We start from the raw sequence: 25,992 nt of genomic DNA, 5'->3' as shown, positions 1-25,992 counted from the left end.
TCATAATCCATCCATCCATCCATCATCCATTCCTAAGTTGCCCCATCAGGAGCATAGGAGCCCGGGGCTAGGCAAGTTAGTCCTGAAATTTAAGATGGGAGTGACCAACCTCACTCATCCCTGAGTGGCATTACGTGAGCAACACACCCGAACCATCCCTTGGATATAAACCTTCACCGGCTCAATCCGATTGCAGTGCCGTAATTACCCACTAAACCACCAGGCTCCATAATTTGGTTATATGGTTACCACCCAGAGCAGTAAACAGTATCCTGGTGTACAGGAAACCATCTGGCTTGTTACTCAGTGTAGAGTCACCCATAGGCAGAAGGAAGAGGATAGAATCAAGGAAAGATAGATAGAAGAGGGAGTGCAAAGTCACCCGTAGGCAGAAGGACGAGGAGGGAATGAAGTACAGAATGACCGAGGAGGAAGGAAAGAAGGAAAGAGGAAAGGAAAAGAGACACACCCGAGAGCAGCACTACATCGAGTGAATGGATGGTGAGCGCCCCCACCTACCACTGTAAATAATGATGATGATGATAATAATAATAATAATAATAATAATAATAATAATAATAATAATAATCTAAAATTATCTAATAATAATAAGTGGTGATAAATAACAAAAACAACGGCAATAATAATAATAATAATAAAACAATTAAGTAGAATCATGGTACTAAAGGGATTCAGTGAATACCGTAATGAAAACAGTCAAAATCATTATCTGTAATCTCAATTTCTTATAAAAAAAAAAAAAAATGAAGAAATCGAAGACGTTAACAATATTTTAAGTGTGAAAATGCTCAGGCAAGCCAGACCAAAACATCAGACCCAGAAACATGGAAACAAGAAAAAAAAAAAAAAACTAGCGAGACAGAATGAACAGCCCATAAAATTAATAAGGAAAATGAGCAGCACTGGCTAAAAATAGGAGAGATTTTAGAAAGGGAATTTTAATGAACGCAAGAAATGTAAGAGAAGCAAGCAGACGTAGATCGCAGAGAAAAAACTTGGGAATTTTCTGGCCTGAAATTTTACAAGAAACGCTAGAACCCTTATTGAAACTGGAGTACATATTGATCGAAAGGAAAACTAACACAGGAATTTAATGTGAGAAAATTAGACCTATCTGTATTTTTTTAAGTGTTTCGACAAGGGGGATTTATATGAGAGAGAGTGACGGTAAGGCCCAAACGAGTCTGAGTTCCTACCGCACAAAACGAATGGCAACAGAAAAATTAATGGGAGTGGAGTAAATACAGGTAAATAGGAATGAAACAATGAGACCTAGACCTATCTGTGAGTACTTAGTGGTTATAATTAACATTAATACATCAGTTTGATGAGAGGAATTTAAACTGTTCTAAAAATAGTGTGATTAGAAAGGGAAGGCATCTATAAATCAATGCGAAGTAGTTTATGTCTCTAAACTCTCCTAGACAATACAAAAACTAGTACAGCAGTCTAATGAGAGAATTGGAATCTCTGGGCTAAACTGCAATCTGTTTAGAAAGTGGGGCAGCTTGCACATGGGTAAGGGTAGCCAGATGAAATAGTTAAAATCAGATTGCAAGCCTAACGTAAACAGTCTCTAAACTTGACTAGCGACGTAACCTATTATACAGAAGGAATTTAATGAGGGAAACTGGAACTTGTGTGTCAAAAACAAATACGTGCAGCGCATACGTGCGGGAGTAGCGGCGATCACTACCTCACCTCACCTCGCCTCAACTACAATCACGGGTGGACCAGTTTTTGCCCTCGTAGCTGCATGCATGCACCCCCTCCCGCTCCCTCTACCACCTCCCCCCTTCCCTTCCCACCTGTATCTTCTCTCCCGTCTCTTCCCTACTTGCTCTTCTTCTCTCCCCGCCTCTTCCTTCCACCGTCTCCACCCCCCATCCCTTCTCCTCTACCAGCTCTTCCTCCCCTCCCCTCCCACCCTCCACCTTCATCACCCATCTTCTCTCTTCCTCTGCCTTCAGCCTTCCCCTTCTCCCTATCCCCCCCTCCTCCTCTTTTTCCTCCGTTTTCTCTCCCCGCACCTCCTTTCCACCATCCTCTCCTCCTCTCCTCGCTTTCTTCTTGCCTTTTTATTTTTCCTCCTCCTTCTCCTCCTCCTCTTCCTCCGCTATTACCTCTTTCTCTCCTTAACCTCTTCTTGTACCTCAATCACTCCTCGCTCTCCCCGATTTGCTCTTCCTCTCCCCCATTTTCTCTTCCACATTTCTCTTCCCTCTTTTCTATCTCCTTCTTCCACCATCGTCTCTCGTCCCTTTCCCACTATCTCATCTTCCGCTGACTCCTCTTTGTCTCCTCCCTCTCCTTTACTTTTTTCTTTTCTACCCTTTACCTTCCTTTCCTTCTTCTCCCCCCCCCACTACTCCTTTTCTTCATGCTCCTCCTCCCTCTCCTCCTCCTCCCCCTCCCGTCTACCATAACCTGTACTAGTTTCACCATAACCAGCATCATCTCTGAAACATAACCTTTGCTACCATTATTTTCTACCATTCGCACCATCATCCTCTGCCTTATCACCATAGCTTCTACCATAACCACTATTACTTTTTACCATGTTCACCATCAGTGCCATAATTTGCCACCACCTTAACATCTACTACCCACACCATTTCTTACTACCATCTTCACAATCACCATTCTCACCATCACGACCACAGCCTGTCTCGTCACCACACTGCCTGACTTCACCATCATCACTTTCTGCCATTCTCCATATCATTTTCAAGTACGCAGCCATCATCATTGCCTTAACTTGTACCACCATCACCATCATGACTATCACCATTACCAGCAAACCTCCACCATCACCATTCTTATCCTCCTCCTCCTCGTCGTTGTCCTCGTTAACGCCCTCTTCCTCCTACTTCTCCTCTCTATCTTCCCACTCGTCCATCATCATCATCTCTCGCCGCACGCTCACAGACAAAGCCATTCACCATCTTCAGTTCATCCTACATTGTCTTCAGCCTAACCCCCTGACGATGATAGACGATTTTATTCAGTTTAGGAGTGGAACTGTATTCTTGTTAACGTCAGACGATTTAATTCTTGCTGCCCCCAGACGATTTTTCCTGTTGAAATAATTTAACTAATGACTGTACCATCACTATCGTCACCATACCTAGCTACTATCATCAGTACGATCACCACAATCAATCCTCCTTTTCCCTATGCCAAGATCACACACTTCATAACTACCATCATCACTGCATACTGTCATTACAATTTTCTTTCCAACCCCTCATCCCAGCCACTAAAATACACAGATATTACCACAACTACTACCATCCCTACCACAATCACCACCATCAACACCCATCCTCTCATCCCCTGTCGGCGCCTCGTTATACCACAACTATTAAAACTTCATTTTAACAACCTTTACCATCCAACCACAACTAACATCATCGTCACCACCACCAGCACCCATCCTATCACCCCCTGCCAGCTCCTCCGTATATCACCACCACTACCACCATCCCCACCATCATCATCTCCACCCCAGCACCCATCCTCTTGCTCCCTGCCACTCACCCACGCTTACTCTGAATTATTTTGTGCTTCTTATTTCTCCCAAACATTATTCAGAAAATGATATTACGTTAAAATGGGGAAATTGACGGACGTAAAGTGTTCCATTGGTGGTAAAGTTCAGGTTATTGATGGTTTCATGCAGGAATGCTCTCGAAAAATGGCAAAAAAAAAAAAAAAAAAAAAAGAGAGAGAAATCTTATATATACTGTGTATTGAGTTGGGGGTCGTGGAAATGGAGTGTGTGTGTACCCCGAATTATGAGTCTGGAATTATGAGAGAGAGAGAGAGAGAGAGAGAGAGAGAACCAGGAAGGTATGGAGGTATGAGTTTGTCTCCAGAATATTTCATCATTAACCTAATCAAGATCCAAACAACTCTATTAGTATTCTGTTCTTGCTGAAGTCAGACGATTTCATTCATCTGAGAGTGAGTCAGAGTTAACACTGTCATCATTAACCCTCTCGTAGTCTGAGACACTCTTAACATTTTATTTCATCCCAGCATGAGAAAAGAGAACGGTCACTATATTGTCGAGAGAGAAAGAGAGAGAGAGAGAGAGAGAGAGAGAGAGGGAGAGAGAGAAAGCTAGAATTGTACTCACCTATAATTTAAGTTTTCGAAACTGATCAGATCACATTGGCAGTCACAGGGTCGAGTTTTATTTATTTATTTATTTATCGAGGTTCAAAGAGTGTAGTTGGCCTAGGTGATGTTCAGTCAACCTACGAACGTGAAAACCAGGCAGAAAAACGGATGGACGTCACATTTTTGGTTATCCATTTCTCCCTTTGTACGTCTGCAAAAATAAAATCTAGCAGGTCATTAACGCGTAGGAGGGGTTCAAAGGGAATAAAGGTCAGGTGGTCATTCGGTCCCCCTACGCCATTCGCGATAATGCCAAAACCCCGTCACAAAAAAGGTAGATGACTATGATAAATTCGTAGGTATCCCTTTCCCTCCCTTTGTGCGAGTCGGAGGTACAAAATTGGGTACTACTTGACCCTTGAAATAAACGTGATAGTGTAAGGTCACAGTGTGTGTGTGTGCTGTGTGTGTGTGTGTGTGTGTGTGTGTGTGTGTGTGTGTGTGTGTGTGTGTGTGTGTGTGTGTGTGTGTGTGTGTGTGTGTGTGTGTGTGTGTGTGTGTGTGTGTGTGTGTGTGTGTGTGTGTGTGTGTGTGTGTGTGTGTGTGTGTGTGTGTGTGTGTGTGTGTGTGTGTGTGTGTGTGTGTGTGTGTGTGTGTGTGTGTGTGTGTGTGTGTGTGTGTGTGTGTGTGTGTGTGTGTGTGTGTGTGTGTGTGTGTGTGTGTGTGTGTGTGTGTGTGTGTGTGTGTGTGTGTGTGTGTGTGTGTGTGTGTGTGTGTGTGTGTGTGTGTGTGTGTGTGTGTGTGTGTGTGTGTGTGTGTGTGTGTGTGTGTGTGTGTGTGTGTGTGTGTGTGTGTGTGTGTGTGTGTGTGTGTGTGTGTGTGTGTGTGTGTGTGTGTGTGTGTGTGTGTGTGTGTGTGTGTGTGTGTGTGTGTGTGTGTGTGTGTGTGTGTGTGTGTGTGTGTGTGTGTGTGTGTGTGTGTGTGGCGTTGTGTGTGTGTGTGTGTGTGTGTGTGTGTGTGTGTGTGTGTGTGTGTGTGTGTGTGTGTGTGTGTGTGTGTGTGTGTGTGTGTGTGTGTGTGTGTGTGTGTGTGTGTGTGTGTGTGTGTGTGTGTGTGTGTGTGTGTGGTGTTTTGATTAGTGTTTCATGTTTCGTGAACGGGGGAAAGCTCGATGTGCAAAGGTGAAGCACGGGAGAAACATGACCATAGTTCAGATAATAAGTCACCAGGATATGTTCAGATGAAAGGGGATGTCTTTGATATGCCAGGTGAGGAGAGATCACCTGGAATTAAGGAAGAAGACACTTGGATATGCTGAAGTAAACAAGGGACATGTAGGTATATGGGAAAGTGTTTGCTTCTGATTATACCAGGTGAAGGTAGGAACCTGGCTGTGGTGGGGGATTACCTGGATATGAGGAGGCGGAACACTTGTATATATGAAGGGAACACCTGGATATAGGAGAGGGGCACCTGATTATAGGAAGGGACACTTATATATAGGAGGGGGACACCTGTACATAGGAGGGGAACACCTGGATATAGGACTGGACACCTGGCTTTAGGAAGGGACATCTGACTTTAGGAAGGGACACCTGGATTTAGAGAGGGAACACCTGTATAAAAGAATGGGACCCCTGGGTATATGAGGAGTCACCTGGATATAGGAGGGAGGGGGACACCTAAATATAGTAGGGGAAGGGGAGATTAGGACATAGGAATGGACACCTGGACATAGCCTAGGGTGTGTGTGTGTGTGGGGGGGGGGAATGGGATACCTAGGAATACCCAGATAACGAAGGGGGACTAAAGGAAGACTACGACACAGGAGATCGTGGCGGATATGGGGAGGGTACGAGTGTTATGGAGAGACAGAGGGAGCTGATGTGAGGCGTATATGGACGACAATAAGGAGCAGGGAGTTTGGGACAGCTATTGTGAACATTAAAAATGGCCACATATATCCTTCTCCTTTATCTCATACATGTTTCTTCTCTCTTTTTCATATTTCTGTTGGTTACGTGGTCGGAGCGATTATTATTTAGTATCGGGAACATGTATAGAGATATGCTAATGAAGAGAGTGAGACTTACTGTACATATCTCCTTCTTTCAACTCTCGCTTTGTTGTTTATTGCTGCTACCACGGCGATTGGATGTAAAATATTCAGTATCAACATCATCCTTACCTTATTCCAACTTACCAAGAGTGTAAATGGAGTGGATAGCATTAAAACAAAAAAACAAGGAATGGGTAAACTAAACTAGGAGCACTGTCATAGTAGTGATTAGTGAAACATTTCGTACAAAAAGATGAACATGTCGTTGCATGGTGCACCACTACCGCTGTTTTCTTTACCACTAACAACACTTCACTCCAAAGACATATTTTTGTATTTTAATATTACCACCTGTGGTAGGTGGGGCGCTCACCATCCACTCACTCGATGTAGCTGCTCTCAGGTGTTTGCCCATTCCTCTCCTCCATCTTTCGTTCCTTTCATCCTCTTCCGTTTTTCTTTCCATCATTCTTTCCTCGTCCTTCTGCCTCCAGGTGATTTTATGCTCCCTCTTCTGTCTTTCTTTCCTTCATTCTTTCCTCCTCCTTCTGCCTGTGGGTGACTCTACACTGAGTGACAAGCCAAATGGTTTCCTGTACACCAGGAAACCATTTACGACGCTGGATTTTAACCATATAACCGAATTTTGACTCCTGGTGGTTTAGTGGGTAATTACGGCGCTCCAATCGGATTGAGCCGGTAAAAGTTTATATCCAAAGAGTGGTTGGGGTTTACTGTTCACGTAAGCCACTCAGGGATGAGTGAGGCTGGTCACTCTCATCTTAAATGTCAGGACCAACTTGCCTAGCCCCGGGCTCCTGTGCTCCTCATGGGACAATGTAGGACTGGATGATGGATGGATGAATATTACCACCACCAAACGACTTTATTCAGCTTTAGACAGAATTTCCGAACATGATGGGTTAGATATTGCGTTCAGTAGCCCCTTCACTACTAAAGGTCTGTCCAAGAGTTTAATATAATCGTCTGGTTGTAACGAGAATGAAATAAAAATACGTCCACCACTACCAATACTACCACCATCGCGACTACCATTCCCATTTACAAATGCGCTTATAGGAACCCCAAAGAATACAGCCTAAGTTCACCTATATGTCCAGCTGAGAATTATCAGTTTAAAGAGAAATTAGGTATGTAATGTGGGAGATGCTGTATTTGGGTTCATTTGCATTTGCTTGATCAATGAGCGTAAAATGAGGTAGTCGGTGTTCATCAGGAGGTCGAGTTTAGTCATGTGTCAGTTTTGATGGCAGTTGATTCAGTAGTTTGGTTATGAGACACACACACACACACACACACACACACACACACACACACACACACACACACACACACACACACACACACACACACACACACACACACACACACACACACACACACACACACACACACACACACACACACATACACACACACACACACACACACACACACACACACACACACACACACACACACACACACACACACACACACACACACACACACACACACACACACACACACACACACACACACACACACACACACACACACACACACACACACACACACACACACACACACACACACACACACACACACACACACACACACACACACACACACACACACACACACACACACACACACACACACACACACACACACACACACACACACACACACACACACACACACACACACACACACACACACACACACACACACACACACACACACACACACACACACACACACACACACACACACACACACACACACACACACACACACACACACACACACACACACACACACACACACACACACACACACACACACACACACACACACACACACACACACACACACACACACACACACACACACACACTTTGCCTTTTACTGAGAAGAAACTTTTAGATTTTTTGAGGAAGCAGAGGCTTGTCGTTCCTATTAAGGAGATGATTAACTGTTGAAGTAACTTCAAACAACACTGCCTTGTGCAATTATGACAGCAATTAACCCCATTAGACATGCCCATCAAGAGGCCATTGCAAGATAAATGGCTTAATCTCCAGAACTGAGATGTACAATATAACTTGCGATATAATTATTCTTGTACGATCGGCTACTACAAGATCGAGGGACATAGAACATCTTTACACTCTCATCTTGACTATTCACAGCAAACACCATTCTTAGTTATCAGAGGAACTGTATCGTAATATTGTGGATCCATGTTTAGGTCAACAGTTGCCGTCCATTAATGTACAGCCGACAGCAGAAGTTCGTCCCTCTTAGCGTGCGTGATACGAGCCTGTTGATCTGGGAACACTGTATGAGATAGAGTTGACAGGTACGCTTTAAATGGCTAATATTAAAGAAATGTGTTCGGAGATAAGAACACATTCCCTAATGATAATATTAATTTGTAGCAGGTGGGATAATGTTATTGTGAAATGTTTGACACTGGTGTATGAAGATTCTTCGTTACGGACACAGACGCATAGGATTATTTGGACTGGACTGATGTTGCCAGCAAGTATTATATGAAATATTATAGAACGATTGCAGTCCTAAAGGTGAGGTTGCAAGAAAACACTAATTACGATGTCAGTTACACACTAAACAAACACAGAAACTGACAGTTCGTGTTTCGCCAGTATGCGGTTTAGTTTTACAAGTTAAATCACTTCCTTTTCCGACCTCTCTCCTCACCCGTCTCTTCTCTTCCTAGTCATGCTCTGCCATCATCCACGTTTTATCGTTAATGCTGAATACCGTATGTCTGTAGATAAACTGTGGGAAACAATATAAAAGTGTCAAATGAGCTTCATTTCCTCCTCCATCGCTTGAAATGTTATCCATGACTTGAATATAAATGTTAGTAACATGAATAAATCGTCACTGTGGTGGTTAGGAGACATTACTCGTCACATTATATAACATTTATATAACCATCGTTAATACAGTGCTCCAAATACACTCCCTCTCCACCCCCTCGCCGTCTCCTCCCCTCCCCCTTCCACTGTCTCCATCACTTCTCCCCCCTCCCTTAGTACCCCTTGTTTCTCTCCCTCAACACCCCCAACCCTTCCCAACGATTTCATTTAACCGACTCTGCTTCTGTTTACCTACCTAACTAGATCGGTTCTTCATAATTTGAATACAGTTATTACCATTTACAGGACTTTGAGTCTTAATTGTAACGACATTATAAACACAATACTCGTGCATGTTATATTGCCAACTGTATTACACACAAGTAACCAAATTACTTACATAACAATATGTCCATCGTAACTATCAGTGTTCAATACCATCACCCCCTTGTGGATTCCTTCCCTCCTCGCCTCCTTCCCGCTTTCTGTATCCCTCACTCCTCCCTTCACGTTATAACTTATTTATCTGTGTCCCAGCTTGTAATATATGTAATCCCTTCCCTCACCCAAAGTATTCCTGCTTCCATAATCCCCTCCCCCCCCCACACATTGTGTTCCGCACTAAAGTGAGACCTATGAGATACGTCTACTTATATATATGTGAAAACAATATGCCATCGACATACTTTGATCTGAACTCCCTCAACGCATGATCTTACAAGGTCAGAGAATGCAGTCAGCAAGATTATCCCTATCATTCCATTCCCATAGCTGCATTGCATGGTTAGAACAAAAGGTAACGGCATGGCTGTCCGTCAGCGCCCTGAACATCTGTTCTGCAACTGCCGATATTATCGATACAGGAGTGACAAGGACTCGGATGGATAGGAAGCGAACCTTTACCATAATTAACCCTTACACCGCGACAATCTCATACTTCCACTTACATCTGCCTGCTGTCCGGGCTCATGACAAGCATATTCCGATAAGGGCTTAATCTACTCATCCAGAGGGGTATAATCCCCCTTCATCGTATATTACGATGATTATGGTAGCCAAATGTATGAGGATACAGCTTTTGTGACTATCATCTATTTTGCTATATTTAATCGTAACTGAAGATCTACAAATTATCACCAAGAATACTGACAGTACTTTTAAGAAAATATTTTCTGGATGCGTGTAGATCATACAACATCTATCTATCTATCTATCTATAGCCCGACGCCCTAATCCCGAAAGGGTTGTCGCAGACAAAACGCCTCCAAGTCGCTCTGTCACCCACCATTTGACTCCCCTCCCCAACTCAACCCCCCTCCCCCATATATTCCTCTCAACTCCATCCCTCCACCTCATCCTCGGTCTACCCCTCCCACTCCCCTCCCTCCACCTCACCTACATACACCCTCTTAGTCAGTCTTTCATTCTCCATTCTCTCCACATGTCCAAACCACCTCAGTCATACAACATACGCAATGATTATTTTTCATTTTATACTTTCTTTGGTGAAAAGAAGGACGTTTGTGCTTCATATTTTATGTATGTTGGGATTTATAAAATAAGTGTAAGCAAGATATTAATGGCTAGAGGAGGAGAAATAAAATGATCATTAAACTGAGGCACTGACTGCCGTCCTTTGAACAGTTAATGCCTCTTGACCGCCATTGTCACGGTCATTATAATATTACACATTATTAAAGGATACTATACAAAAACATGACCCAAACATCGTTATGTTGTTCGATTCCCGAGACAAAAATGAAAAAGGGAGAGAAAAAGACATTTGAAATGACAAGGGAGAGAAGTTGGGCAGGGTCAATACAATAACACGGTGGGGAGGGATTCGGAGTGTTGCAGGCTAGAAACAAAGGTTACTGGAAATGGGGGCGGAGGAGTGATGGAAACAGTGGAAGGGGGAGGGGAGGAGACGGCGAGGGGGTGGAGAGGGAGTGTATTTTGGGCACTGTAAGAACGATAGTTAGGTAAGTGTTACATAAATGATGACAAGAAATGTCTCCTAACCACCACAGTGACGATTTATTCATGTTACTAACATTTATATTCAAGTCATTGATAACACTTCAAGCGATGGAGGAAAAGAAGCTCATTGACACTTTTATATTATTTCCCACAGTTTACCTACAGACATACGATTTTCAACATTAACGATAAAACGTGGATGATGGCAGAGCATGACTTGGAAGAGGAGAGACGGGTGGGGAGAGAGGTCGGAAAGGGAAGTGACTTAACTTATAAAACAAAATCGCATACTGGCGAAACACGAACTGTCAGTTTCTGTGTTTGTTTAGTGTGTAACCGACATCGTAATTAGTGTTTTCTTGCAACCTCACCTTTAAGACTGCAATCGTTCTATAATATTTCATATAATACTTGCTGGCAACATAAGTCCAGTCCAAGTAATCCTAGGCGTCTGTGTCCGTAACGAAGAATCTTCATACACCAATGTCAAACATTTCACAATAACTTTATTATCCCACCTGCTGCAAATTAATATTATCATTAGAGAATGTGTTCTTATCTCCGAACACATTTCTTTAATATTAGCCATTTAAAGCGTACCTGTCAACTCTATCTCATACAGTGTTACCAGATCAACAGGCTCGTATCACGCACGCTAAGAGGGACGAACTTCTGCTGTCGGCTGTACATGGAGGGGTGGGGAGCGTTATTCCTTGCGTTGTACAATACATTGAGTCACGGCGAAAAAAATATATATATATATTTTACTGTCTTAGTGCAAAAGATATTATGATTATTATTATTATTATTATTATTATTATTATTATTATTATTACTATTATTGTTAGACATACTGTTGTTCTTGTTGTTGTCATTGTTGTTGTTATGATGATGATGGTTACGTACAGAGCTATTATTGCTGAGCAATATTTTAAGACATCCGAATTTTCTGTTACCGGGTACTTAGAGTTATCAGACACACCGACACGTACAGCATAAAACACATCACACATATCAGAAATATCGAGCACATCAACACAAGGAATAATTTTAAAACAGCTACTTCCGCTCCTTCAGAATTACCAGATATACCGAGACATCTAGAGAAATTTCCCTCGGGTCCATCTTTAGTGGTTCTTGTGATACTTCTTTGGCTGCCTGTGCCTGCGATGTTACTCTAGTTACACGCGGGAAGCCGCATTTTCCCCAATCTTGGGGAGAGGTGGTGGTGAAGTGGATAGAGCTGGGGGCTGTGGGGTCGCATGTTCGATCCCACCTGTTTGCGAAGAGCTGCTCAGGTTCATCCAAATCGTTCCTGCTAGCGACAATATTCTCTTGTCGACCGTACCCTCACTGTCGGTTTTGTTGCACAGACGAAGCCGCATCTACCCGACCACTTACTGTAGTTACTCAGTTACTAGACGCACTAAAACACGCAGAAACATGGCTTAGATTTAGTATCATCGGTTGTAGAGGCAACAGCGATACATCTTTTGTCACATAACCCGCTATGTCGCCCTAGTTGCAAAGATGGAGCCGCCACCAGGGAACCATGAAAACAGTTAATGTTGCCTCGTTTGTCGAGGGTAAATAAGCAAACCATAATGACTAATCAGAGGCTGATTAGTCATTTGTTCCGATTACTATGTCCTTTGTCCGGTCCTTGGTCGTCATCTTTTGGTCAGTCCTTGTCCAAGGCTTATTGTTTGTCTTTTTTGTTAGTTGTTTTCTGGGGAGGGGCATTAACCCTCCGCCAACCCTTTTAGTCGCCTTTTACGACAAGCAGGGATACTGGGGGAGTATTCTTGAAAAAAAACCCTACCCCCAGGGGTTATAATAATAATAATAATAATAATAAATAATAATAATAATAAAATAATAATAATAATAATAATAATAATAATAATAATATGCTACTATTATTATTATTGTTATTATCATTATTATTATTACTACTAATTATTGTTATTATTATTATTATTATTATTATTATTATTATTATAATTATTGCCATGTCCACGGCTGTCATAATGGGTAGGACAATCACTGACACCAAAGTTGACATGGGCTTGCTCTGACATACTGGACATACACATGCAACATTTCAGCTCATTCCACCCAGCTGCATGATCTGTAGTGGATTCCCTATGTCTAGCGAAAAATCGGGCACAAAAGTGCGTGTGGCTTGTGGGCAACTGACAGCACGTAGTTATAGTTTACACCATCGCTGTCAGCTCGTCGTTCCGCGGTCTTTTTATGTATGGCACGTCGAAATCAGAGGAGGTAAAATGTGAATAGAAACACACACATTTGTGCTTATTCGCATAGTATTATTGATAAAGAGAAGCAGTTAGAATTGCAAAAGTTCCCCGAGATGGTTCAACATCGGGAAAGACACAAAAATGATAATTGAAAGAGGAAAGGAGATGCGTATGGCTTGTACGAGTGAAGCAAAATCTCCAGGAGAAAACCTGGACAATATCGGAATCTGTTTGGCTCATTTTGTGTCGGATGTATAATGATTTTTTCTTCTGTCTTAAAAGTAGGCTATTCCTCTGTCAATTTTTCTGCTGGACAGCTCAGTCGCTAACTGAAGTGTGAGACCACTACCCCTGTAGATTGTATCATCTGCGTCACATGGTCATGGCGAAACATGGACCATTAGGTATTACTTATTGTGCTGGCCGTAGAGTTAGTTCAAAATGTGTGGAAACTGCACAGTCACAAGAACAAAATGAAGGTGAACACTGACTTAGGATGAAAGAGTATAATTTCCCAAGAAGCTAACATTATCACCACACATTCTTCCCCACAAGGTGCACTCTAATTGTCCTTTAAACATACGGCCTTGGATTAACAACTGGTGCTGACGGCTAATCAACCTTCACTTTCACTATGCCTTGCCCAAGAAGTGCTTTTGACGACCTTCCAAACCCATCCACAAACTTTGTCCTCGACAGAGAATGGGGTCGTTGAGAAGCCTATATAATTCACGACGTCTGGGCAATAATGAGGTAGCACATTCCAGTCACTGGACAACTTACTAATCCCATACTGATGTTCACCGATTATGGTCATTTTTGCTGCATAACGCTCTGTCTTTTGTACATCTGAGTAGCTCTAGACTGACTTTGCGATGTCTTAATAACCTCTGACATGAAGAAAATTGAAATTATTTGAAGACTCTGTGCACTGCACTTCAATGCTTACCTCAGTATCCTGCCAAAATGACCGTTCATCCAGGGCTCTTGAAAGTAGATTATTACAATGCAAACCCTCCATAGTAGCACTGATCAGAAGAACGTTTTTATATCTAAATGAGGCAGGTGTGCCCTAGGAGTACGTGGGGCCTGAACTTAGCTCTCTTCTGAGGCCCTTTAAAGGCTCTTTTACATACTTACATACATACTTTTAAAAAGAATTGTCGTATGTCACTCTAAGCTAAAGATAGCAGAGGCAACATGGAAGTTAATATATTTAGTGCTTTACAACAGATATGACAGCAATATAATACAAATACAGTATTCCAAAACTCTTCCAAAGGTTGTAGATTTATATCACTAATGTGCCTGCCGTGGTCTTAATAATGCAGATAATATTTATTTGTATTTATTTATTTATTACTTTTTTTATTAACCTGTATACTTATTTATTTATTATTATTGTATTTTTGGTGATCCCGCAAACTGAGGTCTTGGGGCTACATCCTGATATGCCTCCATGTAAATCCTTTCCTGAAATATGGAGATAAACTGGATCATTGCATACAAATTTCTTAAGACCTCACTTACAATATGCAAATCAAATGTGGTTTTAGAATATACAAAGCAGATATGATCTACTTATCTATCTATATCTATCTGTATATATATCTATATCCACAAGTATATCTATCTATCTATCTATCTATATCTATCTGTCTGTATTTATATCTATCTATCTATCTGTCTCTATCTATATCTATATATGTATGTATATATAGCCAGACACATTAATCTCGTAAGGGGAGGCAACAAATGGATGACTTTAATTTTACATAATCCTTCATCAAAAGGCTGCCATCCCTCCAGTTCTCTCCACGTGTCATATATCTCTCCACCTCATCCCTTCAGTTCATTCCCGGTCTCCTTCTCCCTCTCCCTCCTCTACCTTACTCACATACACTCTCCTTGTCTGTCTCGTTTTCTCCATCCTCTCCGCATAGCCAAAGCATCTCAATGCATTTTTAAAATCACATCACCACAAAACCACTTCACGTTCTGATTTACCTGTTTTGTCTCTCAACGTAATTCCACGTGCAGTGTCAGATAACAGCTTCCCACTGCCTACGCTCTGTAAGATGTAGGCCTACGGATATTCCATCAGGAATTCAGATTATTTTAAGACTCCCACAGTGACTGGGTACTTTATTGGAATAGTGCTGTGCTACACTCTGGGAGTCAGGTTGTTCTCTGTCTCTCCAAATTTCGTTGGGAGAGTGGTAAGTGAGCTTCTCTTTACCCAGTGCCATCACATCACGCTGAATTATGGAATTGTTGAATGTGTACACATAAAACAGTCTTCTCAGTGTTCTCTTCCTTAGTGTGCATTTTGTGAGACAGGACACTGTCATTGCTAGTCAATGCATTTAAGTACATGCCTGGGTCATCAAGACAGAAAAAGCATTGTGGCAAAATCTGCTCGCTTACTGTGCGTGTTACAGTTTTTTCCCCTGGGTAAACAAGATGTCTCCCGACATGGAGGCATACATTCCTTTCTCATATCCTATGACTAATGAAAAAAAAAAAAAAAGTTTAATCGTGCTTGTTCTAATGCTGTCCACAAGAAGAAGAAGGCCTGTAAAAGGTACCGGAGCCAACCCAATCCTGAATCTCATCTCTTTTATGTTTCTGCCCAGAATCGTGCCAAGAATGTTCTTCGTTCTACTAAAAATAATTTCATTCGTACTAAATGCTCTCAACTCTCTAACTCGAATTCTTCCCGCTCCTTCTGGCACCATATCAAAAACCTTTCTAACTTTACCTCATCATCCTTCCCTCCTCTTTTCTACTCTGATGGCTCTGTACCTATTTCTTCTACTGATAAAGCAGATCTCTTCGCTCAGATTTTCTCCTCCACTTCCATTTTAGACGATGCCAGTGCTGTTCCTTCATCAGTTTCCCCCTCTGACTTCCTCATGGTTGACATTAAAATTTCTTCAGCTGATACATTTTCTGCCATCAGTGACCTCACTACTATCAAGGCATATGGGCCTGATGGAGTCCCTCCTGTTGTCCTCAAGAACTGTGCTTCTGTGCTTACAACCTGCCTAGGTAAACTCTTTTGCCTTTGTCTGTCAACTTGCACCTTTCCTTTTTGCTGGAAGTTTGCTCTCATTCAGCCAGTCCCAAAGAAGGGTGACCATTCCCATCCCTTTGACTATCGCCCAATTGCTTTAACATCTTGTGTCTCAAAAGTTTTCGAGCCTATTATTAACAAAAAATAAATAAATAAAGCATTTCCCCTATCATAACCATCATCCTGATCGCCAATATGGATTCCACCAGAGACGCTCCACTGGCATCCTCCTTTTGAGACTTTGGCGAAAGCTTTGCCACTGCTCTTGACATCTCAAAGGCTTTCGATCGAGTCTGCCATAAATACTTAATTTCCAAGCTGCCCTCTTGCGGTTTGTATCCTTCTGTCTGTGCCTTTATCTCTAGCTTCCATTCTGGTCGTTCTATAGCTGCTACTGTAGACGGCCACTGGTCTTCTAGAGTTGTCAGTAGTGGTGTTCCTCAGGGCTCTGTCCTATCACCAACTCTCTTCCTTTTATTCATCAACGACCTTCTAACCCTGTTCACCCATATGGTGACGACTCCACCCTTCTCGTTTCCATTCGCTTCCCGCAGCATCCATCTCAGCAGTTACAAACAAGGGGTGAAGCTATGGCACACCTAATGTCTGACTAGGTTCATGTCTATGATTGAGATAAAAGTAATCATGTTGTTTTTAATGCATCAAAAACTCAGTTCTTACATCTATCAACCTAACAAAATCTTCCATAGGATTACCCTCCAATTTTTAACAACATCCAGCTCAGTCCTGCATCATCTTTAAATATACTTGGAGTAGCAATCTCAAGGGGTTTGTCTTGGATAGACCATATTATCTCTTGTGAAATCTGCTTCCAAGAGATTAGGTGTGCTAAGCCGACTCCATGCCTTCTTTATCCCTGCGTATATGTTGACTTTATACACGCTTTTTATTTTCCCCTGTGTAGAGTACAACTCTCACGTATGGGGAGGTCCCCAACATACAGCCTTTCTCAACAAGGTGGGGTTAAAGGCTTTTCGTCTCATTAAGTCTCCTCTTCGTGGCTTCCTTCAACCTCTGTCTCTTCGCCTCACTGTTCCATTTCCTCTCATTTCTATTGGTACTTCAATGGTCACTGCTCTCCTGAACTGTCTGGTTGCATCCCTCCACCATTATGGCTGGCGCGTAGCACCCTTCTAGCAACAAACTCTCATCGCTTTTCTGTCCGACATTCTATTGCAAGAGTTAAAAGTTACTCCAAGTCCTTCATGTATGCAACAGGTCATCAGTGGAATTGTCTCCCTCTGTCTGTATTTCCTACTGCCTATGATCTCCAGTCTTTCAAACGTATTGTGTTCAGGCATCTTGAAATAAACAGTTCTTGAATTTGGCTCTGTTATCTTGTTTTTGTTTTTTTTCATGGAGGGAACAATTTGCGAGCTCCTGGCCCTTGATTCCATCTTCCTTGCGTTTAAAAAATGTTATAGATTAATAACAAAATGATTAATGAAAATTGACAATATAAGTGGATAATAAGAATAGTATATGACAGTATTAATAGCAGGTGGCCATTATAAGAATAATAAGAGCACACTAGCTAGTGGGGAGATATCTCACTAAATTAAAGTGCACACAGAGAAGAATAGTAATTAGATCAATAACAACGGCCATGCCACGCTGAGTACACCGCTTCCCGTCCGATCAGCGAAGTTAAGCAACATTGGGTCTGGTTAGTACTTGGATGGGTGACCGCCTGGGAACACCAGATGCTGTTGGCATCCCTACGTATCAAGTGGCGTTGGTGGAGGATTGGTGCCCCTTCCTGTAAAACAATTAACTCTAAGCCCTTGACCACCCCGTTTGGGAGACGTGGCGTCTGGCAATGGATGGATGGAATCCTCTCGCGCACGATAAGTTTCAGTAAGTTCTCCGGCGCACGGTTTTATCTGCAAAGCCGCCCGGCCCGGCTGCCCGCGCGCGGCAAATAACACGCATTCTCTCCTTATTTTCGCCACCCAAACATCAATATACTGCCATGAAACCTAAATCATCTTATTCGTCGATGTTTGTTCTAGCTGATAAGCACCACAAAAAAAAAAAAAAACAGGAAAACTCGAATAAAACATTAGGCGGCCGTGAATAAACATTTCGCTACGTCACGTTCACTTCCCAACATCACCATTCGAATGTTTTCCATCATACAGGAAAATGTTATTAGAAGTTTTTATAGAGAATTTCATCAGCTTTCTAAAGAGACAAATCTGGTTGTGATATGATTTGTAGTTTTCGAGAAAATAGCCAAAAATTGAAAGCCATTTTTTGAAAAAAATCAAGGAGCTCAAGCACTGAAATTTTCTCTCACATGTTATGTTTTTATTCCATAATATTATCCAGAATTTCACCAGCTTTCTAATGAGCACCTTTTGGTGTCAATACGCCTCATAGTTTTCGAGTAAATCCCCCAAAACAACTGAGAACTCACGTCCGTACGTCATTTTCGTCATGTGTGCATACCATATGCAATATTCCCGCCTACGTAACAACGATTTCTTATCATAGATATTACATTGTTATGTCTTGTATATACGTAGAATATACTGTTCTTTATCATGGTTCGTACAGGAAATCGATACATCTAGTAGTTTTCGTGTAATTGGCCGACAAAGTGAGATTACTCCTCCGAGTGCTTCCGAGTTTACCGCTAGCGAGGAAAAAAACCAAGACTGTTCCCCCAACTTTTCCAACAGAAAATGCTCCCAAAGGCTTATATTCTGCAAATGAACATACGTAGATTTTACTGCTCTTTATCATGGTTCTTACAGGAAGTCGATACGCCCAATAGTTTTCGAGTAATTGGCCGACAAAGTGAGATTACTCCTCTGAGTGCTTCCGAATTTACCGCTAGCGAGGAAAAAAAAAAAATAGTTTTCTCCCCCTTTGCCTAAAGACTATGCTCCCACTTTTTTTTTTTTTTTTTTTTTTTTTATGTATAGACTGTAAAATCTTCCAAGGTTGTTTCTTTATGGTTGTAACCTGCTACACATGAACACTACTTTTTCCAAGTTACTGCTAATGAAGCTTTACTTTCTGTCGTATGTGTAATATGTAGGAGGAGACGGTTATTTGCCTGAAAATTATAGGGGTAATGATAATAGGTCAATATACATATCAACAAAATTTGGAGAACTCACTTCCTTCAGGGGTGTTGCATGAGTTGTAGGACCTTGTGGGATTGGAAGATGAGGAGGTATGTAGTGTGTGTGTGTGTGTGTGTGTGTGTGTGTGTGTGTGTGTGTGTGTGTGTGTGTGTGTGTAAGTGTGGTAGTGTGTGTGTGTGTGTAAGTGTGGTAGTGTGTGTGTGTGTGTGTGTGTGTGTGTGTGTGTGTGTGTGTGTGTGTGTGTGTGTGTGTGTGTGTGTGTGTGTGTGTGTGTGTGTGAGTGTCTGTGTTAGTGTGTGTGTGTGTGTGTGTGTGTGTGTGTGTGTGTGTGTGTGTACACTGCACTAGGGAATACTTCGATCGGCATGGAACCGTTCGAAGCAATCGCCCACGCACAGTGCCACATCATAAACAGGACACATGTGACTTGTGTCCCTCCTCATCTTCGCCAGGGAACACAGGGTGCACCGCAGCCTCCTCCGGTTGGGGATCCTCTCCCGTAGGTGGCCCAGTGTCTTATCCAGTCACACTCTGTCATCGATGAAACGACGACGCTTGGCTGGCTGTCCTCCTGGCGTTCCCCGGTCCTGTTGTCCTGGAGGTGCAGCTGCAGGCCCAGGCATGGCAACAGCAGCAGGTTCTCCCAACGGACCAGGAACCAGTGAAGGTTCTCTCAGCACCTGTGCTGGTCTTGCAGGCGATGGTGGTGCTGACTCCTGTCCTGGCCCTCCTCCTAGAGATGGTGGTGTTGGTGCAGGAGCCGGTGGTGATGGCACCTGTGCTGGCGCTGCAGCAGGTGCCACAGGTGCTGGATGTCCTGCTGGCCATCAGGTTGGAAGGTCAGGAGCATGGTGGAGGACGTGCCCTGATGCAGGCCATTCTGCTTCATCAAAGTAGAGGAGCTTGTCCACTATCTCCTCCACGAATTCAAGCAGACTGACTGACCCACGTGAACACTTCTTGTACGGGGCGAACGCGTTAATAATGGCCATGTGAATGAAGTAGAAGGTAATCTTCTTTGTCCATTTCACGGTCCGCCGCTGGATGGGGTAGTATTGGACCATCTGGTCAAAGTGGTCCACCCCACCCATGTGTCGATTATAGTCATCCACCATGAAGGGCTTTTCCATGGTCTTCTGGACATAGGTTGTCCTCCCGTCAGGAGCCCTGGTCTTCCTTCGAACCTGCTTCTGGATGGTGCCTGTGCTGTGGAAGGTGGAGACCTTGTTGACAATGCGCTTGTCCCTCCACAGCAACACCATCACATTGTCCTTGTGCATCACTGTCATGCTCCCCACTGGCAGGTTTGTGGTCCTGGCGATGTCCTGCAGCTGCTTTGGTACTCCTCTTGCCAGGTGTAGGGCCCCACACACGTAGGTTCCTGCACTGAAGAGGCATTCGCACAGGGATACAGAGTTATAATAGTTGTCCATGTAAACTCTGTATCCCTGATCCTTCAGCGGTTCTATGAGGCTCCACACGGTGGTCTCCAGCGCCCTCTTCTGCCCCGTAACCAGAGGAAGCCTCAGCCTGATATACAGCTTGATGGAATACTTTGAGGGCTTCATCGGGTTGTACACGCAGAAGCTTAGGCGCCCTTTCCACGGCAGTGAGCCCTCGTCCAGGCTGAGGTGCTCCTCGGGTAAGTAGGTGTTCTGGAACTGCTGAAGGAGGTACTGCATCACCGTGCGAACCCTGATGAGCCGGTCTTCATTGTCCTGGGGTATCGCAAGCGAATTGAATGCATGGAAGTGTCTTAGGATCGCCCTGAAACCCCTTCCACTCATCACTTGCATCACTTGCATAAAGAGGGGGTAGTTGTGGAGGCAGGATCTCATCCAGTAGTGCCGGATGCTCGGGAGATTCATAACCCCCACGAAAAAGTAAAGCCCCAGGAACTTGGCCATCTCCTCTTCATTGCAGATGAACCATGCATCCAACGCAGTCCCCAGGAATGATGCGTAGCTGTTGGTCTCGTGGGTGAAATACGGCAACAACTCTCTCGTGAAGAACAGCTGGAAGAACTGGAGAGGAGTTGTTGGCGGATCCACCTTCATTCCTGGGGATCCTGTGAAGGGCCCAATAGCTGGTGTGAAAAGGCCACTGCTCCGTCCTTGATCCATTGCGGCAACACCTCCTGCAGTGGTTGCAGTGGTTTGGCGTACCAACACCCTTGTTCCTCTTCGGACACCCCTTGGCCGCCCCCCATAGCCGGGCCATGGACCACGCCGGTCTCATCAAGGTGGTGAGGGTTCTGACGATGTGGAGGACGAGACTGTCTCCTGCTGCTGGAAAACGTCGGGGGGGATTATCGCTGTTGGAGACAGCGCCCTTGTCGACCGGGCAGGGGACGACGTCACAGTCGCCTCCAGCACCAGTTGCGCTGCAGACAGTGCGCGCCGTGCAGGTGCCAATGTAGTGTAACTTGGCCCAGCTTCCGGTGACATAGGCTTGGCCAAGGGGGAACTAGAGGCTTGAGGTGGAGAGACCATGATGTAGGAGCGAGAGCTCCAAGCAAAGGCGATGTCTGTCGTCCAAGTGAAAACGATGATTGGGCCGATAGTCCTGACACTGGTGGTAGTGGTGTCTGCTCCCGTCATTTTTGTAGCACGGGCAATGCCGCCCGAGGGGAATCCTTTTGGACCTCGTACCATTCCTCCTCATTTGGGACATCGCTCAGCTCGTCCTCTACTTTGCTCTCGGTCTCCTCCTCAAATAGAACCTTTTCCCACTGGTCAGAGGCCAGACCTTTCTTCTCCATCCTGGCAATCACTGACACAGAAAGGCAAGTCTGAGCTTTTTAGGTTCTCTGCTGAAAAGGAAGAGATATTATTCACTGTCACGCAACACCTTCCACTGAGAGTAGCACTACACACGTCATGTTATATCTTTCTGTACAGGAAATCGCTGCACCTTTTACGAACAGTTCACATAAAGGATAACTTTTCAGTGTTTTTTCACGGTCTCATAACTGTTCCCTGGCGTCCGTGGGTGTGTGCCACATATATATATATATATATATATATATATATATATATATATATATATATATATATATATATATATATATATATATATGTGTGTGTGTGTGTGTGTGTGTGTGTGTAATTATTTATAATTTTTTGTATTTTTTAGCCCTCCTTCCCCTAAGTTTCACGACACACATACTCCCTCACAATATCTGAAGGTTCCCCCCACACATGATATACGATATACTCCCTCACATATATATATATATATATATATATATATTTATATATATATATATATATATATATATATATATATATATATATATATATATATGTGTGTGTGTGTGTGTGTGTGTATATATATATATATATATATATATATATATATATATATATATATATATATATATATATATATATATATATATATATTGTTACGGAACAGAGAAAACTGTCCCCACAAAGTTCCAGGTTCGAAACAAAGAGTTAGGTAAAATTACAAGTTAAAGTTTAATGCTCAAACTAACAACAAATCATTCAGGACTCATAAGGATAATGTAATGGCAAAAAACAGGTTAAATATATGGTTAACTGCAATAGCCTCTATTAACACGAAATTAGCAAGAGTAAATTTATCTAAGTCAGCCCTGATAAAATGATAATACCAGATAATACTCAGTGAATGCAAGATATATTATTACAGATACAAAATATTATTAATAATGACTGACATCCAAACTTTACATTAATCACAAAAACCTCACTAGGCCTAAGAATTAACACCTTATGCTATACAGTACAAGAACAAAATGTAATAACACTCATACTCAAATTACACAGCTGCTAGATGGTTGGAGACTTCCTGAGCACTCACAATAATAACAACTGTACAGGGGAGGACAGAGATGTGAACAAAATGAGGAGTAGATCTAAGTGGCAATTAATGTAGAGACTGAGCTCATTATATAGGGGCCGGTAGAGCTTGATACAACTTGTAAGAAGGACGCGCAAATGAAGCCATGGGGACAAAGAGTTGACAATCCTGCTCTGAACAACAGAAAGAACGACTTACTCTACTATAAGGGTAGAAGGGGGGAGTGAGGTAGAACACGCTCGTGATCAAACATGCAGCATACTGTACGTTAGAATTACACAAAGGATGATGAAATCATAGGCTATGTAACACCTCCCCACAAAGAAAAAAGAAATTTACAAAGGAAATTTCTTATTACTCTAAAACAATCTGTCTAAAGTCTAGATAAGCAATCTGCAATAACATTTTCTTTCCCCTTGACATGTTGTATCTCTAATGAATACTCCTGAAGAAGTAGACTCCATCTTGTCAATCTCTGATTTTTATCTTTAAACTTACTAAGGAATTTCAGTGGGTTATGATCGGTATAAATGACTATGGGGTCAAAACTAGAACATAAATAAAATGAAAAATGCTGTAAACCCAAAATCAAGGCCAAAAGCTCTTTCTCAATAGTTGAGTAGTTCTTTTGAGGTGGAGTGAACTTCTTACTGTAATAAGATACAGGATGTTCAATACCCTGATCATCCTCTTGCAGCAAAACAGCCCCAGCTCCTGTTTCACTTGCGTCAACAGCCATCTTAAAAGGCTTGGCAAAATTTGGAGTAGCGAGCACTGTCTGACTTAATAGGATAGCTTTAAGTCTGTTGAAAGAGGATTCACAGTTATCGGTCCAGACAAATTTAACTCCCTTTTTCAGTAGGTCTGTAAGTGGTGATACAAGAATTGAAAAGTTAAGAACAAATCCCCGGTAATAACGTACCATTCCCAAAAATCTTTGTAGCTCTTTCTTACTTTTAGGTCTGGGAAGATCACTTATAACCTAAACCTTAGCTCCTGGTGGTGCAACATGTCCATCACCAATTACGTACCCAAGGTACTGAACTTTAGCTTGACCAAACTCACACTTTGATAAATTAGCTACAAAATTAGCCTGAACCAAACGCTCAAGAAATTTACTGACATGGCATAGGTGATCTTTCCATTTGTCACTGAAGATTAATACATCATCAATATAAACAACACACCCTGCCAAACCCTCTGTTACAACATTCATGAGCTTCTGAAATGTGGCTGGTGCATTCTTCATACCATGTGGCATTACAGAGCATGCAAAAGTCTTTCCTAGTGTTACAAAACATGAGATCTCCCTAGCACGTTCAGTCATAGGTACTTGCCAGTATCCCTTTAACAAATCAAACTTACTTATGTACCTAGCCTTTCCGGTCTTGTCTATGCAATCTTCCACACGAGGGAGAGGGTAAGTGTCTGTTTTGGTTATCTGATTAACACGTCTGTAGTCGATGCAAAGCCGCTGTGACCCACCTGGCTTAGGGACTAGAGTGACAGGAGAACTCCACTCGCTCTGACAGGGCTCAATCATCTTGTGGTCCAACAGGTAGCCAAGCTCCTTCTGGATGAGAGGAACTTTCACTGGGTTCACACGGTAAGGAGGCAGTTTAATTGGCTTTGCGTCTCCAACATCGACATCATGCACCAACACAGTGGTTCTTCCTGGAGTGGCACAGAACACTTGCGGGTACTCCTGCAGTAATGCCGAAAACTCCTGCCTTTCCTCGGGAGGTAGATGAGAAAGCTTAGTCTGGAGATCATTCATGATATCAGGATTCTTCCCCAAACTATCACTCAGGCTCATGCTGCATGGGAGAACTTCACTTGCAGACTCGGGTGGAACAGCTACAGTGCAGACTGGATTATTTTCGTCCCGCCTGTGATATAACTTTAGCATGTTGATGTGACAAAGTTGCTTGTTCTTTCTACGATCTGGTGTGGCGGTGACATAGTTGACATCACTGAGTTTCTTCTCCACGAAATAAGGACCACTAAACTTGGCTTGAAGAGGTTGCCCATGCACCGGCAGCAAAATCAAAACCTGATCTCCTGGCTGAAAGTGGCGTAACCTGGACTTCTTATCATACGAAGTCTTCATCTTCTCCTGAGCAGCTCCTAAATTCTCTCTCGCCAGCTGTAAAGCAGTGGACAGCCGTTCTTTGAACTTCATCACATACTCCAGCAGGTTGACGTCATCTTCCTCCGACAGCCAGCATTCCTTGAGTAACTTAAGGGGTCCTCTTACTTCATGGCCAAACAGTAGTTCAAAGGGTGAGAAGCCCAGTGATTCATTTGGAGATTCTCTTGCGGCAAACACAACGAATGGAAGACCTTTATCCCAGTCTTTCTGATGTTCCAAACAGTATTTCTTGAGCATCGATTTAAGTGTTTGTTGATATCTCTCCAACGCTCCTTGGGTCTGGGGATGGTAAGCTGAAGACGTGATCTGGGTGATGCCCAACTCTTTCAGAGACTGCTTGAAAACATTTGACATGAAATTACTTCCCCGGTCTGACTGTACCTCCTTGGGCAGACCAAACTTGGTGAAGAACCCTAGCATTTCCTTAACCACGTTCTTTGCTGAGATATTTCTAAGTGGAATGGC

The 25,992-nt window shown here is 42.9% G+C and overlaps 1 non-coding gene across 1 annotated transcript; it reads left to right on the top strand.

Annotated features, from left to right (window-relative positions):
• The first annotated feature begins 18,030 nt into the window (after positions 1-18,030).
• LOC145393558 (5S ribosomal RNA) lies at positions 18,031-18,149 on the top strand. Its single transcript, XR_013896201.1, has one exon. It is a non-coding gene; the product is annotated as a 5S ribosomal RNA (ribosomal RNA).
• Positions 18,150-25,992: the final 7,843 nt, after the last annotated feature.

The sequence above is a fragment of the Coenobita brevimanus genome, chromosome 24, assembly GCF_032717465.1.
Source record: "Coenobita brevimanus isolate Jiangsu-jjx chromosome 24, ASM3271746v2, whole genome shotgun sequence".
In the NCBI taxonomy this organism is placed as follows: Eukaryota; Metazoa; Arthropoda; class Malacostraca; order Decapoda; family Coenobitidae; genus Coenobita; species Coenobita brevimanus.
This window is presented reverse-complemented; position numbering and strand designations above follow the sequence as displayed.